The sequence below is a fragment of the Anguilla rostrata genome, chromosome 1, assembly GCF_018555375.3.
Source record: "Anguilla rostrata isolate EN2019 chromosome 1, ASM1855537v3, whole genome shotgun sequence".
NCBI classification, from domain to species: Eukaryota; Metazoa; Chordata; class Actinopteri; order Anguilliformes; family Anguillidae; genus Anguilla; species Anguilla rostrata.
Window position 1 is genome coordinate 25,968,220 of NC_057933.1, and position 18,575 is coordinate 25,986,794.

At 41.7% G+C, this 18,575-nt stretch overlaps 1 protein-coding gene across 3 annotated transcripts in view; it reads left to right on the forward strand.

Moving 5' to 3' along the window:
• Positions 1-6,321: 6,321 nt before the first annotated feature.
• snap25b (synaptosome associated protein 25b) overlaps positions 6,322-18,575 on the forward strand; it is a 43,646-nt gene continuing 31,392 nt past the window's right edge. For 2 of the 3 annotated variants that reach the window (XM_064332062.1, XM_064332043.1), the window contains exon 1: positions 6,322-6,467. The gene's annotated coding sequence lies outside the window, so the exon portion shown is untranslated. Of the gene's footprint in view, positions 6,468-7,774; positions 7,798-18,575 lie in introns of those variants that run through there. The other variant, XM_064332052.1, reaches the window with a different exon arrangement.

Consider the following 18,575-nt stretch of genomic DNA (forward strand, 5'->3'; position numbering starts at 1 on the left):
TAATTAAAACACTGACTTTTTAAATATAAAACACAAAACCTATTCAATTTAAAAATATCAACTGGACCAAAAAATAATATCATCTTCCAATATATTGAGTCAAAGAGAACATATTAATCTACTCCTCATCGAATAGAGTTTGATATACAACTGAATAAAGCTATTGTGCAGTTACCAATGACCCTATGATATGGAAATGAGGTCAGGAAGCAATCCCAATAATTCAGAGGTGATGTATGGTGATCCAACTAGATCTAGGCAAGGGAATGAAATCAATAAATAACAGAAAATTAACATTCAGCCTGTTAACGTGATCTCTCACATCAGCAACAGACTACAGATATTATTTACAATATTTAAACTTCACTACTGTTTCCTTGGAATTATTTCAGAACAATAAGAAACCCCAAAGAAGGAGAGGGAAACTCTCTAAAATATGAGGGCGTTTCAATGAGGACATAACTTTGAAAAACAACTTTATCATCACGCATCATACAGTTATAAGAAACAGTGTACATGTAGTGTGACCTGTCAAATTAGTCCCAACTGAGGAGGAATACCCAACACTTTGGGTTGGCAGAATGCTAATTAGCCCCCAGTCCCTTCCCCCGTCAGGTGAAGCCAAAATGCAAGTGGTGGCTTTAGGAGGAGGAGCAAACTCCAATCAAAGCAATCACAATTCTACCTTTGTTCATTTGGTGGATGGCTTTGCCCAAAGCTACTTAATGTGTTTCTTTTACAAGCCGAGGAAGTTATTAAATAGAGTATAGCCACATGAACGTACCAATAGGTGATCGGAAGGAAATGGAATCAGCTGAGTTCCCTGCCTGAACTAGCCAAGCTTGGTTCGGTCTGTGTTGCTAGATATTATATGTTCAGGAACAATGGCTACAAAGAACCCTTAATAAAAAGTGAATGAAAGAGGAATCATTCAACAGTTTTGATATTAGGAGTGTTATGGACAATGACTGGCTTTGGACCGGCTGAACTTTGCAGGATGTTACAGCATGACGACAGACCCTCGGGATTTGAGCTGAGACGGCAACTGGGTTTCCAAGGACTATCCAATACCACAGAAAAACGTGAATTGTGCAAACTCAGCGGGATGGGATGGCATAAGGCCACAGCATATTTATGCCAAGGGTTGAGCCACAAGCAAACATCCTTTGACCGTCTGCAAGCGACATGGATGTGTACACACACACGCACACACACATTCACATGCATGGACCAGCACACACACACATACAACTCATCTATTTTCAATTGAGCGTATCCACTACTAAATTTTTGCATGTACAATGAAGTAACATCATTTAGAAATATTATCAGGGCTTATTGTTAATGTTGGGTTGTGTAATGAATAACGAGCTATTCATCCTCTTGATTATTTTGCGGATTATTTCCCAGAAATGGCCTATTTACAAAATTGCTGCTTGCAGAACAATATGGGCAGAATGCTTTATCCAGACTCTCCCTCAAAACTACTTCACGGCATAGTCTGGAGTTTTCTTTATATTATTTCAGTTATAATGTGTTCCATTGGCCTAGACAGTTATTGTGAGTATTAAAGGATATTTGAGATACTTCCACATGTTTCTGATGACCTACTACTGGCCTTATAATGGCCAGTATAGGAGCATCTGGGAAAATACACTTCAAGTAACTCCAAAGCAGATTGTACATCAATGTGATGCCTCCAGGCGTTGTATGTGTATGTATTAAATGATTTCTGTTTTTAATTATGTTTAATAGCTTTTTTTTAGTTGGAACTATTTCTTATGGCACATACAATCTGAAAAATACTATTACATTTGAGTTCATATATACAGCCTCTGGAAACATTACATCATTGTACAACTCAATTACATCTAGTCAATCTATTTATTTTTCTTTAAACCACAAACCCAACAAAGCCCCTATACTAGCCATTATTCAACAGGTAGATGGTCATACACAGTGTCGAACATATTCTTCCTCACACACAAAAACTGACTGGAATAATTGAAAACATGCACAGACACTGAACAACTAACGTGGTCTCACTATCTTCCTCTATAGAATGGAAACATATATGCTGTCTGTAAAAAAAATTGAGAATATTGTAGTGGCGGCTGGTGGGTTAATTAGCTAGCCGCAGAATTTTGTGTATAGTTTGGTGTATGTGTGCACAGCGTTCTGGGATTGGACTGTGAAACAGCCAGTTTTAGCTGCCATGTGATTGGCTGATTCAAATATGTGTAGAACATTGTGTCATACAAAGAGAAGACAGCTTGCGCTTCACCAGTTCTATTTTTCCTGTGCTTATGTCTAAGCTGTTTCTCTTGGCTTTAATAAATGAGCGCAATGTTCTGAAAAGTGCAATCCGCCTGGCTTGCCCTTCACTGAAATACCTACACTGGTGTCAAGTGGGTCAAATTGAAAAACTTTCATGCCTTTGAGAGAAACAGCTATAGAGAATGTGTGAGCAGAAGAAGACACCAGTGCAAATACCCACCCCATGGCGAGAAAGGGCTAGCAGTGAGATGGGACTAATGGATCTGCAGCTGGGTGAGTCCAAGCAAAACTTCCAATTTCTGCTGACTGCAGCCCACACCTCCAGTGGAGATAGCAAGCATGCTATCGCATGTGGTGATATCACAGCCTGTGGCCTTTGTTTAACTTACCAAGTCCTAGTAGCGAGCCAGTGGCGCGGGGTTTAACCGCTAGTTCTCGGAGTAGCGACGGAGCCACTGGCCCACAAGCTACAGCCTGTGGGAACCCTCTGCTAGTCTCTGCTCATCAGGCTAATGAGCTAGAACCGCAGGGCCTAGTTATTAGTAACAAGGAGGCTAGCGGAGCCTATGACTGGTCAGGGGAACCCCTGCTAGCCCTAGTGGGGCATCCCCCATCGAGTTGCACTGACCCGGCTAGTGGAACCCCTTGTGATGGCTTAGCTTGCACGGGGAACCCTCTGCTGGTGCTAGCTATGTGGGGACCTGCAGCACAAAACATATTTTGTGGTGGCAGAAGGGCCACCTTTTGATGGAAAAGGGAGCTGGCAAGCAGTTTACTATAACTTCATCACAGAGGCAGCCGGCTGGACGGGACAGGAAGGGGGCCTCGACCTGGTGCCGTCCCTGGAAGACGAGGCACGACAGGCACTGCTGGACATCAGTGGCAAAGAGCCCCCGTCCTTTGAGAGCCTCAGTTTGGCGCTGGCTAGGCAGTTTGGGGTATCGACGCCAATCATCGCTCTTAAGGAACACCAGCACTCAAAGAACAGGAGGCCTAGGGAGAAACTGGGCCTGTATGGTGCTGACGTGCAGCGGCTAATCCAGCAAGCCTATCCACAGCTCAGTGGCTCAGCTAGAGACAGCCTGTCCCTCAACACGTTCCTGAGGGGGTTCATCCGGTTCACTTGAGGCAGCAGGTCCAGATCACTCATCCTAGCAACCTGAGTGAGGCGATGGCTAAGGACTTAGAGGTGATCCTGCTTGACCAGCAGAGCAGCAGCATGCTTCTGACAGTTCATGGGGTGGTCGGCTCAGAAGCAGGAGTGGTCCAGAATTGATGTCAGGTCCGGCTCTGGTGGTGACAGCACTGCAACGCAACTTCTGGTGCTGGCGATGTAGCAAGAATGGCCATTTGATGAGAGTGTGTAACTGGAAACTGCAGGATGACAACATGGGGCTGGAGCACCCAGAGAAGAAGAGGGAGGACTGCTTGGACAGCTGTGAGAATTGCACTTATGTGTATTGTGAGGTAGCTGGCACACCAGTATCTGCATTAGTTGACATAGGTTTTACCAATGCTTTAATTCAACCAGGTCTGTTAGCAGCTAGCACACCACGGCTAGTCATAAACACTAAATCGGAGACAGTAACTGGCTCTCTTCGGTTCTATATAGACTACAGATGGCAAATGCAGTAACTAAAAAAGACTTCTATCCACTTCCCCATATTGATGACACTTTAGATAGCATAGCGGGGTCCACTTGATTGTTCTCTTGATCTATGTAGCGGCTACTGGCAAGTCCTGCTGGCAAGTCCTGCTCACAGCCTTTATTGTGGGAAGAGGACTCTGAGAATTTAGCATGATGCCATTCGGGCTAACTAATAGCCTAGCTACATTTGAGAGGCTAACAGAGCGAGTGCTGCAAGGTATGCCAGGTATGTCATCTGTAGCCTATTTAGGTGATATACTGGTGCATGCCCATAGTTTTGACTTATTATCCAGAGGTATACGCAGTTTCCTCGCAGGAAGCGTCAGTGATAGCGAAGTGTCTGGTGGCTGGCATGTTCTCCTGGTTCAAGAGCTGCACTCCATTCAGAAGAGACATTTTGAGAGCCAACACTTTTGCTGAGGTCAGCCCTTGAGGAAGACCCTTACCATCCTGCTGCACCCGCAGAGTGACAAGCTAGTAGAGTAGTTTAACCGCACGCTAGCCACCCAGTTGGCACTGCTCAATGCCCACCATCAGTGCAACTTGGACCTGCACCAGCCTCTGATCCTGGTCTCGTACTGGACAGTGGTGCAGGAGTCCACGGGCTGCACACCAGCGGTGTTGCTGTTTGGGCGAGAGCTGCGAACACCGATTGACCAGTTGTTTGGCAGGCCCAACGACGCTGACCTGACCACCACACCTGGCCGAGAGTACGTCCACATGTTGCAAGGCTGTCTAGATCGCATCCACCAGCTGGCCAGAGAGCACCTGAGCAGTGGAGGGGTGCACCAAAGAAGAAATTATGACCTGCACTGCTCCATCAGGGTGTTCCAGCCAGGGGATGTGGTCTGGGTGTACAACCCCCGCCAATGGAAGGGCCAATCACCAGAACTGGAGCAACTGGCACCTGCACTGTGCTCCAGCGGCCATCTGATGTAGTGTACAGGGTCCACCTTCAGCTTCACTGACAGGAAGTGGACCTGCACGTTGACCGCTTGGCACCATACAGGGGGGCCTTGCTTCCAAACCCAGCAGTCACCACCCTCAAGCAGCAGTTAGCAGTAACTCACACCCCAGCAGCAACAGCGGCCAGCTAGAAAGATGCCCCCCAGCAGCAGCTGTCACAGGCGACCAGCCTAAGGTCCAGCTGGTGTCACCTGCTAGAAGCAGTCTGCAGTTGTCAACCCCCCTAGCAACAGCAACCACAGAGTGCTGCACCCCAGGGGTACCCACACCACTCACCTTGTTGGCCGTGAGACTTCCTGCTAGTGGGAACTTCACTAAGACGGGCCTGCATTGAGGTCGTTGCAGAGGCGGGATTGTGTAGCGGCGGCTGGTGGGTTAATTAGTATAGTTAGGTGTATGTATGCACTTCGTTCTGGGATTGGACTGTGAAACAGACAGTTAGGTTTTAGCTGTTATGTGGTTGGCAGAGTTAAATATGGGCGGCAGGTTGTGTCGTGATAGCCGTGCTTCGCCAGTTCTGTTTTTCCTGTGCTTATGTCTGAGCTGCTTTTGAGGTTAATAAATGACCGCGATGGCTCAAAAGTACAATCTGTCTGGCTTGTCTCTTGCTGAAATTGCAACAATATTAACAGAATAAATAGGTAATGCATTCTATGTCCCCTCTACTTTAAGAGATACCCAAACGACATAATGACTGCCTAATTGCAGTTCACTTACAGGTCACTGAAAACCATTACCTTGACGGGACTGTCTATGTTTACTCAAAAAGTCATAGCCTATATAATAGGGAATTAATTCAGAAACATACTGGAGGGTAGAGGATGCTTATTAAGGCAAAGCCTCATTTACACTGTTTTTATTTACATACCAATGAGTAGGAGAATCACAGCCTTTTTTGCATTTAAGGTGATTTCTGCAGAATGTTCTTAGTTTATCTCACGAAGCTTCAAAGCGCCAATCCCGGTTAATTTTCACTGCTGAGTTACCTTAATAAAGGAATTTATTACATACATTTTAGATTGTCCAGCACCTGTTGAAATAAAATGTGTCATTTTATGCTTTCATTAATATTTATATTATGGGAACATGATGCGTGTGCCTTGTAAAAAGGATACTGTAGGCCTACAGCTATACATGTTTGTTTGTAGACCTGTTTTAAATGACAACGACAGACAAAAATGAAATTTCGTCGAATATGTTAACGCTGTTCAAAGCCATATTGAGTATTTCTGCTTAGGCTATAGGTTTTTATCTCTCCAGTCCGTATTATTATGGAATGAATAATAGGTGAAAATCTAAGTCTACGCCAGCAACTGCTGATGAGTCAAGCTCACAACTCCCTCCCATATAGGCTCGGCTATCTATTAAAAGGTGTTGACGTCAGAGAGTGCAGCCATCTTTGGTGAGGGCAGAACTGCTTCCTGTTGAAGAAGCATCTAGGTGGTCAGTATCCACCACACGCAGTTCCTTTGCAGCAAGCCAGTCCTGAAAGAAGGAGGTGGGATATCAGTCGCGGTTGAAACCGGCAGACATTTCCTTTCCTGAACCGACTTCGATCCGCCTAACACAAGCTCAGGTATGTGAGGATTTTTCTTTTTTCTTATTTTTCCTTTTTGTTACTTTAATGAATGGATTTTAAGCTAAACAAACGTGGGAAATGATCTAGCCTATTATGATTCGTATTTTATTCGTTTTTCAGGAACATTCAGATTTGTCCTTTACACCGCTCAATCTCTTGGTTCTGAAAGGCGACCGCTGCTTAAAAATGCAATTTTGTTTTGGTTGCTTTTGTATAATATTGCTATAAAATAATATAAAGCTGTGTTCGTTTTTGCGTCATTTGATCAATGTGCAATGGTTTATATGTTAATAGCTAGAAAGAATATACCTTTAAAACAGCCGATATGGGTTGGAGACGCAGTGTGCTAACGCGCTGGGTGTGGGCGATTTGTTTCAGCACCTTGGAGAACGCTTAACTAAGAAGCTAGCGCGCGAAAGGGGAGACTCTAAATAGAAAAAAAGAAACACATACAATCGTTCACCTAAGCGGGTTTAATGTCGGTTCAAACATGGCTTTACGCTTTGTTACCGTCCTGTTTGCAACGCGTGGATCTTTTAAAAGGATTTCGGGGATTTTGCGCATGTCTACTCGCCTGACTGATGCAGACGGTTGCTGACAGATAGATAATGTTTTGCTCCGCCATTCCCGCCGCAGCAGAAGAATGAAACAGCCAATATGATTCCCATATTGTATCTGAAGACCAACGGACGATCAATATATCTGGCCTTGCAGTTAATTATTGCTTGCAAGCGTTATGCGGAATGAATGGGATATTGCTGACTCTTGGAGAGGATAACGCAGGAGGAGGAGCAGTGCGAGATTTGGTCCGTGGGCTAATTATCGATTACTGGGATGTCCCTGCAAATAAACTGCGACACAGTCAGTATAGCTCTGATCAGGGGAAATGGTGTTGATGGTGAGATGTTTCTGTCAGACATATCAAATGTTTCATTAGACGTCCGTTCCCTTTAGTTGCATTTTTAAAATAAAAAATGGCAGTTTTGTTGTGAATATGACGGTTTAAGGCTTCCTGGTGGAAAGTTAGGGCGGAGGCAAGGGTAAAATGTGTGGGGGTGGGGGCGAAAGGGGGAGGGGGAGGCAGTGGGCGGTTGTGATTCATGCAGGGTAACTGAAATATAGCGTTCGCTTTTTAATTATTTTTTTTTTCTCTCACGACTGAATCGTGTCAGCAATCCACTGAAAACTGTACACCGACCCCGCACGTCACATGCCTAAGGGAACCCCGCAACCCCCCAACACCCACATTGGACAGTCTAATCCTCCGATTTAAGCAACACTTGACATAGCATCATTTTCGACGGCAGCTGGGGATAAACGTGTAAATGTAACGTATCCGTTTTTTTGCATAAATATTTACACATATTTCTTCATAATCACCTTGAATTAGTCCATAGATTCGCATGCAAATTAATGTATCCATAGGCGATAATATTCTGTGTAAATCTGACACGAACTATTAGGGTAATATAATATTTATTGAGATATGTATTATGTCCAGACATTTGGGTTGTGATGCCTGCCTGTTATTGAGGTCACGTAGGCTACTGGTAGCCTATATATCGCACCAAGATAGATTTTTGAACCTCAGTATTGTTATTTACTTAAGTATTTAACGAATGATAGGCATCAGTTCACGCACATATAAAGTATACCAGATTGTTTACACCATGATGAAATTAAAACAATTGTGTCTTTTGTAATAGACAACGTGCTGGTCGTCGAATATTGTTTATCTGTATTGGCTTCCTGTAGCGTTGCATGTACAGTATGTCCCTCTAAACGGGACTATACTGTGCAGCTTATTAACTAGCAAAGCAGAGACGCGCTCGGTTAATATAAGATGTAAGAAATACATTGTAGAACGTCGAAATCGGTTTGAAAGGAAGCCAGAAATGGGAATTCTTGAAGCGCGACTGCGCCGCATGTTGCGCATTTGGAGGGCATGTTATATACCGTGTTCTCCCACTAGGCAATTGCCCACAATTTTTTAATCCGAAAAGAAAAACGAGATTACGCCGGTTTTCATTTCGTATTTGTTGGTATTCATTAATGACACGAGTGATATATATCAATGTCATGCTGTTTTGGCTGGCATGTTTGATCAAATATGTGAGCTTCTGTCTTTGCTTAAGGTTTGCTTGTTTACTGCAGCCTGCGTTTCTGCAAGCAATGTGTTGGCACTTGGCACGCTCCCTGCTCCTGCTCGCTTAATGCGGCTTACATTGGGTTGATTGTGGTGACAATGTTTCTGGATGTCCCCCGAGTTATGCTGTGATCTTGACGCATTGCCTTTGTTTCATTATGATCGTCTGTCTATCGATTGTTCAATGTGTTATATCCAAATGCATTGTTTTCTGCGTGATTGCTTTACAGTATTCTTTTACCAAAATGCGGTTTTCCATGAAGAGTCTTCAACCGATTTTTCCACACAAACTGAATTTGCTTTTAAAATATAAAAGGACGAGTGCTAATGCTGCTCATCACACGTACTTCTCGTTGTCCCATTTTTGCTGTCCACTAAAGTTAGCACTACATTCTTACAGATTACCCTTTTGTTTGACAATTAAACAACATGACCTATATCTCGTGTATTATAACGCATAGGACAGCGATGTACTTGACAACTTATAAATGTGACCACCAGTATCTCTATCTACACACCTAAATCAACTGATTCATTTTAAATAATGACGCTAAAGTCACCCATTAACATCAGTGACTAAAAAAGATGGCGGAGTCTCTTACGGTTCCATGCGCGGGTGCCGGGAAATCGGTGGCTGCAATGGTCTGGCTGATGATTGGCGAGTCATATTAAGTATTCATTTAATACATATCCACCAATATAACACTTGTACATAATGGCACACACTGCAGCCAATGGGAATTTAATTGTGAGCAGTTTCTTTTGAACGGTCTACTTTATTTATGGCTTTAATATTTTATATTGAATTGAAATTTTAACTGTACGTCAAGCCTAGGTATTCATCGGAGGGCTTAATTGCGCTGCAGCAACTGAGAGGTAAGAGCTAAGCCAGTGTGGGAATGTGGCTGCACTCAGCACACGTGTGGCCCATATGTCACCATAACACCCCAGCTGTTACGCTCCAGGAGGAGTCGTCTCGTTCCGTGGACCCCTTTGATTGGAAAACAGCGGCCGTTCCAAGTGAAGTAACGGCAGCGGCAGCGGCAGATGCCATTATAGATGCAGACAGGCGGTCACCGGGAAAGGCACGCGCGTCCTAGCACGTCTTCCCTTATATGGAGGATTAAAAAATAAAATTCAGTCCTCCTCCCAATCTTGCGCATTCTTTATGGCCATGAATGTGGCGCATTTTTCATCTCCATTTCCTCCACTCGCCAGCCCTCCTGACAACCTATGTATTGATATCGCCGCATTTAAAATGATTTATAAAGATGAGGAGGAGGTAAGAGGCAAAGCGGACTAGAAGGTGAAACAGCAGCGTTGCTCTGTCGTGCCAGTCAGCCCCTCTTTGAGAAAGGCCTCTGTTTTGAGGTCTCCCTGAACGAGTGGCCACCTCATATTCACATGGCGTTTGAAAAAGTCATAAACTAGTATTTATGGGCTTGTTCAGTTGGTGAAATGAAATCGTTTATTTACCAATGGTGTGTTATTTACTCATGGTTCCCATCTCCATTCAGTCTGTTTTTCCCAGTGGCACTGCAGCATTAAGCTTTTGTGAGTGAGTGAGTGACTCAGTGAGTGAGAGGTGAGTTGAAAAGCTGACGATTCACTACATGATACTTTATTTATTTGATTAAAACCAAATACATGTGTCAACGTGTGCCTTCATGGTCTGTTCATGAAAAACCAGTCCAATGAAAATTCAGAGCACATTGAAAACTTGCAAACTGTAGCTGAGTAACTGTAAGTTTGTCAGAAGGTAGTTCTTCTGTCAACATGCTGGTCTAGTCCATATTGATTCTTACAAATTATATTACTTGTTAAAAAGTCATAGGTTGGCCATAAAATTAAAATGGGAAGGTCAGTAGAATCCCTGATAGTAACAATATCCAATCCAATTTATTCTACAATCTAAGTCAGCTGTTGTTCAGTCAGATATATAAAAATAAATAGAAGACCAGATATGTGTCAGTGCTAATAAAGCAGTCCATCATGAGGCCGAAAAACCAGAACAAACCAATCAGAGACATGGCCAAAACATTGAGCATGTCAAAGTAAACAGTTTGGTGCATTGTTGGGATGCAAGAAGGCACAGGTGAGCTCAGCAACAACAAAAGACCTGGTAGACCATGGAAGACCACTGATTAAAGAACAATTTTAGTTGTGATGAAAAATCCCTCTTTCACTGTTGGACAGATCAAGAACATTGTCCATGATGTAGGCTCAGACTACACCAGCATAACCTCAGAGGCTTCACCGGATTTGTGGGATGCAAACCACTGGTAAGCCGCAAAAACGGAATGGCCAGAGTTTGCAAAAAAGCCCATCAAAAAACTGTTCTGGAACAAAGTCTTATTGACAGATGAGACAAGTATTAGACTATAGCAATGTTGGAAAGAGGAAAGTGTGGAGAAATAAAGGAACTGCTCAGGATCCAAAGAGCAACCACCCTCTATCCCGTCATCTGTAAAACATGGTGCAGGCTTGGCCATGAACTGGCTCACTTGTCTTCATTGTGAATGCTGACAGCAGCAGCAGGATGAATTCTGAAGTGTATAGAAGCACCTTATCTGCTCAGATCCACCAAAATATCTCTAAACTCATTGGATGGTGCTTATTCTCACAGCAGGACAGTGACTCCAAGCACACTGCTAAAGCAACCAAGGAGTCTCTCAAAGGCAAACAATGGAATGTTCTGGACTGACCAAGTCAATCCTGAATCTAATTGAACATGGGATTTACTTGCTGAAGACAGAACTAAAACAAAATGCCCCAGAGCCACTCAGTAATTGAAGATGGCCTCACTAGGGAAGATACCTAACGTCTGGTGATCTATTGGTGGTAATTGATCACAGACTTAAGGCAGTTATGGAATGCAAAGGATTTGCTACGAAGTTCTAAACATGATGACTTTATTTCAGATTCAGATTATGCCAATTTGTCGAATTATTTTTGGTCCCCTAAAATTGGGGGACTATGTATAAAATGGGCTGTACTTCCTACACACATAACCTAATATGGATGTAAATACACTCAAATTATTATGTCTTGATTTGGTCGAAGTTGCAGAGCAATACTTCCAAGCATGATTATTCCTGAGGTCAAAAAACGAGCATCCAGTCCTATACACGAAGACGGGACGGAACAGCTGTCAGGAGTGGGGGGGTGTGGGGTCCACACCCTTTTGTATCGCAGCGGTCTCGTCTAGAGAGCGGGTTACGCAAGTGAACAGTGTCATGGCTGGTAATGGAAGGGGGAAAGAAAAAAAACCCTCACTCCGACAAGATTACCGGAGCACAGGCCCTTAATCCCCGCCCCTGAATGGGACCCTCTGGCTTTAATGTGGTAATCCTGCACAGTGAAAGATGATTGCTTTGGGTTTCCTGAACACTTCTTTATCGGTTCTCCCTCTCATGATGTACACAAAATAAAATGAATGAAAATGCCACCTTCCCCATCATTATGGAGAGTGTAAGCAAGCAGCGAAGCAAGGAGCTATGTTGAAATTAACAGTTTGGGGTGTCACCATCAATCTGTGGCAGTAGACACTTTTATGGCGAGCTTTGTAGCTACAGTTTACATAGGCCTAAATGCTTTTATTGCTTGAAGTAGAATAGATTCCAAAATATCAAGTGTAATCTAAATTAATTATGAGATTAAATGCTTAATCAAATAATTTTTTTCCTAAAATCTGATGGTATCAGATAATAAATAATATGTTAAATGTTACTACAGAAGCTTAGAATTTCTAAAATGCCTGTCATTCCAGAGGTACACTTAGGACAGGTAAAAATTTAGTTTGGATAAGCATATTTCTTTCCTATTTGCCCTAAATAGCTTAATATTTAGCCCTGACTTTCATGTTTAACATCATCATATACTGTATTTATGTAAATATTTAAATGTATGTGTGTTTGTGTGTGTGTGTGAGAGAGCGAGAGAGAGAGAGAGAGAGAACATGTGTCATCCTCCCAATTTTACACAGGGACAGGCAGTAACTTGATAATGATATACACACACATGCTGAGTCCCTACTTCATTTTTTCATGGGAGTGTTGGATCACTTAGCTGCAACCAAACAAAATTATCTTCGGTTTTCTCACCCTTAAACCTGCAGGCACATCTTCACTTCAGATTCGTTAATTAAAACAATGTTGTGGGCCTTTTTAAACCTTCTTGCCAGACTAGACAAACACAACATTTTATTGAAACAGACTTTGCATTATTCTATTATTTTTGTACCATATTCAGAAAATGGTGCCTTAAAAGTGAGTTTAATTGATATGCAAATATGCCCAGTTTGCTGAGCACTGAGTAAAATGGAGGGGTTCAGGCTGGCTGTAGTGTGCAGGCAAAGCACAACTTGAAACACAGGAATGGGATAGAGACATTTCACATGGATGCAATTAAAGTTCAAATAAGAGAGGAGAGTCAAGAAAATGCCCTGTGCATAATCCAATTTGGCATGCCTGAGTAATGCACTTATCTTTCATCTAATGTAGAGGAAATATTCCATGAAGGTTTTACGAAGGTATATTATTACAAACACCTGGATTCAGTCAACATTTGTTCTGAACTCACTGTGTAATTTTTATTCTTTTCTTCACAAATTTCGCTTGCATTCATGCATTCAATTTTAAGTTAAAGACAAATGTTTTTGAATAAAGGAATTAATTTCAAATGTATATTTATAAAGTCTGTGTTTGACTAATGTATTTTTTGTGATGTCAAATGGCAGTATGTTGCTCACTGAATTCATATCTTTTGAATAAGTTATCCAAGCCCAATCATTTGAAGACCGTATTCCTCCACTCCAGCTTCGCAGCCATCGATGGCTGTTATAGTGCTGCTTTAAGGTGCAGATAATACCAGTGCTAATATTGTACAGAGTTAACGTGGGCTAATGTTGGGGTTGATATTGTGCTACATTAATGTGGGGTTAATGCTGAGGTTAACATTGTGCTGTAATACTTTGGGATTAATGTAATGGGGTTCATTTTGTGCTATTTTAATGTGAGGTTGATACCAGCTGAGACAAACCCTCACTGTGGACGGTTGCCACGGTGCAATGATGACCAAACAGACGCTCCTGCTGCGCAGCTCCGTCCTTCTCAAACTGCTGATCACCTGACCTGTTTATGCGGCACCGACTTAGAGCCTTGTGTGAGAGAGATACGTATCTTGCACCAGCTAAGCCTGCATTCTGTTTTTTCTTTTTCGGTCCCTTGTCTTTGCTCGTAAAAGATGAGACCTTTCGTTCAGAGCCAAGTCCCTGATGGCTTTCCTTTGTCTTTGTTTGAACAGACCTTCAAATATATAGTAGCTAGACAAGCTTCTGGCATTTTTTCCTACATTTATTTGTTCATTCTTTTTTCTTTTTTTTTAAACTTGTGTTGGGCCCACCTGCTCATCCTCACCATTTCGGTCAAGTAAAGAAACCTGTCAAAACTCCTCTGAATGTTTGACAGCATGTGTTTGACAGCATATGGGAAAAAGTGTCAAGGTGAGGACCTGACGTTATGAGGGTCCACAAAATCTCTGAGTTCCTCGTTTAAAAGGGGGACCCAGTCTCAGGATTATCCTCAATGTCCGCTCCTTCTCTCAATGAAATTGAGGATGTCCCTGCTTCATTTTTTATAGGAGAGTTATTTCACTGAGCCTGCAGGCACACCTTAATTTCAGATTTGTTAATTAAACGAATACTGTGGGTTTTCTGATCCTCCTTTGAATTTGAATGTCGGCCCTTGTATTTGAATCTAAAAACAGGCTGCCATCGCATGGCAGGTGCTCAGGTGCTTATGGCCCATGAAAGGCTATAAGCTTGCTGTTAGTAAGCCCGTACTATATCTGCTTATTGTCTGTATGTCTCCTCCCTTTCGAGTGCGTAGTGGACTGTACCATTTGGAGCATTGAACACTTACTCTAGGCCACGAGAGGTAATCTGGGTTGAGGCACAGTAAATGTGACTTCTGTCATCACAAACCAATAAAAATGGATGGAGACAGGAAAAGGAGTAGTTGTTTATGATATATACAGTATAGACATATTTTATCTATTTTCTTGACAATCCAGTTAAAGTGAATGGATGTTTCCCAAACAATCTTAGCGCTTATTTATGGTTCCAAAGGAGATCTGTCAAAGTCACAGAAAAATGTTTTAGTGTCGCATAGAAACTTACTGGCAACATCCCCTGATGAGTGGGAAAAAAATGCTTCATTGGGTAAACCTAACGTTTTCTTCATTTTGTTAGACCTATAGCTTTAGGCTTTCTCAATAGAACATTTTAGGTTCATTAGAATTTTTCAATTGAGAAAACCTAAAAATAGAGATATAACTAACTGAAATAAACATTTTAGGTGTATCCAATGAAGCATTTTTTTCAGCACATCAGGGGATGTTGCCAGTTTCTATACAAAACATCCTGCATAGTATGCCTTTAACGTGAATTACCATCCATAAGTGCAACTCAAATTCTTATTTTTAACTACAAACTTGAACAATGAATTTGAAAAACATTTTTCCTTGTGACAAAAAGACAACATTAAAGAAATGAATGCAGGAAACATGTGCTGGGATCTTTCCAAAATGTTCTGAAAATCATAACTTGGGAACCAAAATGTGTTATATGGGAAGATGCTTAGAATCCATCAACAATCTTCCTCAAATTTAAATGACAAATAAATTCTAATGTTCATTGTTTTCATTGATTATTGGAAGTGAAATTTGACATGCATTGCCAGTTGCTGACTGTGTCCATGTAAAAGTCTTTAAATTACACTTGAAAATCTATGTCTTCATCAATTTGTGGTTTTTCAAGGATATTGCAGGAAGCTAAAAATAATAGACTTAGCTCCCAAAGGCACATACAGACATACCCACGCATACGGCGAGGTGTGGAGAGCATGAACAGGAATGCTATGCGTGTTTGCAGTAAATAGTGCGTAAGGAACACCGTGCCTTTGCAGATTTTGCACACTGCACTGTGCATATTTCTGGACCTCAGGAGTGCAGGAAATGTGTCGTTTCAATGATGCGCTGACCTCAATTCAGCTGGCATGTGCAGCAGGGGTAAAGCTCTGGATAAACAGACCATAAGACGGACTGAAAAAAATATATCAGCGGCGAGCATTTGGCCGTGCCGATTATAGATCAGTGAGTTGCCAAGCTTTAGGCTCGCAAATGAATGATAGAAGTTTTTCACTGGAATATACCATATTAAGAGCTGCTTATAATGGTCCACAGGCGGCTGATCACCAGTATGTTATTCTGGGTCTGTGCGTATGTGTTTTGCATGTGTGAGATCCCCCATACAGTTGTAAAGTTAAGCATCTCTCTGAGTTTTTCCTCTGTGTCTCTGGGGCCAGACAGCCTTGATGCCTCCTCCTTGTCCCAGGAAAAAGCACAAGAATTCAAGTACGAGTTCGATCGCATCGGGGGTCCCCAGGGTGGGGGAGGGGTGGATGGTGGGAGTGGGGTAGAGCAATGTCGTAAGTAGTGAATCAGTATAACCAGATTATAAAACTGCACCAGTCCTCTGTGGTTCAAAAATTGCATTTGGCTACAAAATGGGAGTTCCGCTTCCTAACGCAAGGGCTCTAATGTAAAAACCTCAAAATGGCTGCCTTGCTGGTGGCAGCCACTTCTCTCTCATTGTTTTGGTCTCATGGAAAATGGAGGCCCTCCCTCACAAGTGCTGAGTCTGCACATCGCATGTTGGGTGAATTTGGCACTTTCTGGTCTTCTGTCTAGGGCCTGATGCACTGTCCACTGGAATCTATCTGACCCTTCTTTTACTGTGTGCCCATCTGTTACTCCCGTCAATGAGTGCATTGCAAAGGATCGCTCATTTTCACTTTCCCCCTCTCTCTGTGATTACATTTTCAGACCACTGTTGCCAGAGCAACAGATGCCCCACAATTGTTTGCTTCTGTCTAAAAAAATAGTTTGTACATAATAATAAATATTTATTATTATTTATTTATTTTTATTTTTTTTTAAACAAAATTAATTTTCCTAACTATGCTGAAAATGGGAAAAAAATCCAACACTTGCATCTCATTTTGAGTCAACTAAATATAGTTGAATTAAACTGTTTGAACCCAGGTCTCTGCTTGACAAATATATTATTCTATTTTGTTATACATGTTATTTCAAATACATATAAAAATGTTTCATTAAGTGAATGTTATATGAGCTTTATTCTCAGTGAGACTCATATGAAAAGATAGTCAAAAGATTTTAATGCTACCTAAAGGGCTAAAGTTTTTAATTATACTGCAAAGATGTTGGCTATTGTTGTCACAAATATTCTGTTTTCAAAATTTTGGCTCCAATGTTCTCAAAGGTCATTACATCCGTAGCATTGAATTGCCAGAGATCAACCCATCTGCTTGGGTTCCTCTTGGTATGGATGTCATGCCATTGAATGAGTACTTTAACTGTATGACTGACTTACATCACATTATTAAATCGGGGTATTGATTACATCAATCAAGCATTGATTACATTGATATGTTGTTAAATGTTAATTATGTATTGTTCATTTAAAAATGGTTATTATTGCACATTTTATTTAGATTGTGATTGGTGCTCTACATGTGTATATGCAATATTGATGCTCAAAATATAAAATCAATTTGCCAAATGTTGTTTGTAAAGAAAAAAGTACCCCTTGCACGTTTTTGCAAGTCGACACTAAGGACAAATGTTTATTGAAAGAAGACCCATCTACTGGTCTTCTTTCATGTGATTTTTCTTACTTTGGCTCATTGGCCTTCGTGGATTTTCTATCATATTGCTCGATTATTTTTATCCTACCACCAGGATAGGACTCAAGTACGGGGCTCTTTCTGACAAACCGACGGAACCACCGAAATGTCCTGCGAGCGCGATCAATGCAATCCACACATTCACAATAAGTGTAGCTATTGCACCTTTTATCCTGAAAATTATTATAAACAAATTGGTGCATGTGAGATGTGGTTTGGTATATTTGTTTTCTTGATATCCCAGATGTATTTGTGTATTTATTTATTTTTTTATTTATTTTTTTTTTTATTTAGATTACCATTTGCTGTTGCACAAGCAGTTAGCTCCTCTTTCTGGGTTCCACATTAAACAATAGAACACAACATGACATATTCCAAAACCGAATTATCTGACACAAAACCAAGCGACCTTTGTCAAAACCCTGCAATTCTGTTTTTGTGCCCCATAGAGAGACGTGTTGTGTGTTGAAAGTAGTACCTCAACCCAAATATGTCAACTAATATCATCACAGCAACCAGGTCCAAGGATTTTTCCTTGATAGGCAATGTTGCCTTTGAAAGAACTTAAAAATACCACACTTGAAAACCACATGCAGGATGTTTTGCCCCCCTTTAAGAATTTACATATAATATAAACATCAATGGTGAATTAAAAATCAAAATTTTTGAATAAAATTAATCTTCAAGCTAACGTCGCCTGCCAATTGTTCTCAATGTGGGGTAGTTCTATCCCTTCGGAGCACAGAATTCCCCAGTATGTGGGGGCAGGTGTGGATTTGTTTCTTTGTTTTGAAAGTGTTTCTAAGCCTACATATCCTGTAATGGAAAATTCATTGGACATAATTTTTCTGAACCAAAAAGTACATTTATAATGAAGGCTCAACAGGAAGGCTTTCCCTAATGTGCAGCCCCTTCCCTCAGCCCTCCACAATGATTTCATTATGTTTTATTCACGAGGTTTGGAACTGTCAAAACCATCCCCTCGGCACCTGATTGCAGGTGTAAAGTCCATTAGCCCCTTGCTTAATTTTTAAAATCCATTTCTAACCTCTCAGAAATAGGTTACATATAGTTATTGCAGCCTCAAATGGTAATACGGAGTTATGAACATAATCAAAATCGATTACAATGCTCAGAGTGCCCTTCGAAAGACCGTCTTACGGTGAATACCGTAAATGGCGGTGTGCTTGG